General features: G+C 39.5%; 1 long non-coding RNA gene across 1 annotated transcript; it reads left to right on the top strand.

The window, feature by feature from the left end:
- Nucleotides 1-826: 826 nt before the first annotated feature.
- Nucleotides 827-1,905, top strand: LOC149146565 (uncharacterized). Its single transcript, XR_016265056.1, has 4 exons — nucleotides 827-1,099; nucleotides 1,211-1,276; nucleotides 1,365-1,414; nucleotides 1,503-1,905. It is a non-coding gene; the product is annotated as an uncharacterized LOC149146565 (long non-coding RNA).
- The last annotated feature ends 229 nt before the right edge of the window (nucleotides 1,906-2,134 follow it).

Raw genomic sequence — 2,134 nt, 5'->3', positions numbered from 1 at the left:
CTTCGGGGGCGCTGCCCCCGAAACCCCCCACCAGGGGGGGGGCTCCCAAAAGTCACTTCCGCCCCCCCCTGGACCCCCCACGGCAGCGATCATTTTTACGGGCGGCGTTGCCGCCCCATTTTGAACTGGGGTCCAATATGCCGGTACTATAGAAGATAATCAGGCTCCACACCCAACAGTTCTATGAGTCTACATCTCAGAAAGACTCTTTAGGATTCGTTTCGGTTCTCGAATTAGTCTTTCATTATCAGTTCTCAATATATCCATTTCAACCTTCAGCTATTGAACAATTACTAGCAACAATATAGTTGGGTTCTTTCGCTCTTCACCCATCTGCACGCACATTTCAGGATTTCCTTTGTAATTGGTATGGGACAAGATCCCACAGTTGCCCTTAGCGAGGGTAAATTTCCAGCTCCCCTCCTCATCTTGTTTCTAGCTTCTCTCTCTCTCTCTTTCTCTCTCTCTCTCTCTTCACATCAACACACTTATTATCACTAAAGTTTCCCAATCAGGCCACAATGTTGAAATCGAGCTCTGATACAACCTGTAACATGCTTCCATGTAACTAAAAAAAATCAAAATAAAATGTAAATATAACTTGCAAAGTTAAAAGAAAGCTTATATATATAAATTTAAATACACCCAAGCCTACTTAGCTATTTCAAAGTATATAATAAAGTCTTGGGGTGGATGTTCCTTTGTTAAGGTTACCCTTGATTTATAATCTCAGTTTCCAAAACACCAACATAATGTTGTATTTTATCATACCACTACACTTTTACTGCCACCCGATTCCCTGTTAACAACTTGCGAGTTTATTAATGTAGTCATTTGCAGTCTCGCCACATCGACCTGAGCGTACAAGGGGAAGACACGAAGTTCAATTGCATTTACAATATAATTCTCTCGAACCTGAGATTGTCTAGCACATGATCAACCGTTGATCGGCTAGGTATTCAATCCAACGACTCAACATTTGCTAGAATGGTTAAGGGCTAACTGCTTGGTTTTTCCCTTCACAACACGACTCATTTGCACTACTACGGCTAATAGGAGGCTTCTGCAACTTTTTGGTCTGCAATCATTCTTCTTCAAGGTAATACTTGGGTCATTGCGGTATTTGGTTGCAATTTGACCTTATAAGCTTCGCTACGTTCGAATCAACGTCAAGGATAACTAGTGTTTCTTTTCTTTTGTTGTTTATAAGGTTACCCAAAATCGAAGGTCGAGCTTTCCCGACTTACCAAGAGGATTTTTCCCACCCAATTTCCAGGTAATATTGTTCATTTCCTCATGACCTTTCGATTTTACTGCTATAATGGTCATAGAGAATCTAAACGCCAATTTTCTGTGTTACCCAGGTTCCAATTCTCCTTAGAAGACATGAATCACACCACATAAGACCTAGTTTGTGAGTTGACAAGGGTTTATCTTTAGCGTAATTCTTACTTGTGGTTCGGTCGAACTGTGAGGATACTTACCCACTATAGTTTTTGCAGGTAAGCTGCTACTTCTTTCGTTGCGAAGGGAATATTGTTATTCCATGATTATTTGATTATGGCCTTACGGCAACGTAATTTCTACAGGTGCACATTGGTTCCTTTGTTCCTATCTAAATAGTTCTTATTTGAGAAGGATGTAACTCCTTATGCTTCATTTGAAGTTTTCCATAAAGGATTCTATTTTAAATACTTCTTCTCGAATTAGAGATTATTACTATTTTTGGAGCATAGCCATAAGTTTCTGAGCTAGCTCGAGTGAGGGTCTCTGCTATAAATCACTGTGGCTCGTGAACTTCCTATTGCAATGTCAATATTTAATGTAATATTGGTATTATTAACAATGGTCGCTCGACCCTGGTGCTTTTGTGACATTTTGTTTAAGATATGATATACTCTAAATTTTGACATTGGTATATGTTTATTTGTTTATTTGAGTACGAGTAATTGCTTATGTGATGAATAATATACGAGGGTTTGTTTGCTAGCTGGTTACATTTTGTTGTGATTTTTCTTTTAGCGTTTTTATGCTTCTTATTTTCTTGTACCATCCGGCTCGGCAAGGGTGTTAAGTCGACCATGACCCATTTTTAGTTAGTTAGCCACGACCAACACCAGTCTACTATCAAACC

Source organism: Pinus tabuliformis, chromosome X (assembly GCF_031772625.1).
Source record: "Pinus tabuliformis cultivar Carrire ecotype Pingquan chromosome X, CPIR1, whole genome shotgun sequence".
In the NCBI taxonomy this organism is placed as follows: domain Eukaryota; kingdom Viridiplantae; phylum Streptophyta; class Pinopsida; order Pinales; family Pinaceae; genus Pinus; species Pinus tabuliformis.
This window is presented reverse-complemented; position numbering and strand designations above follow the sequence as displayed.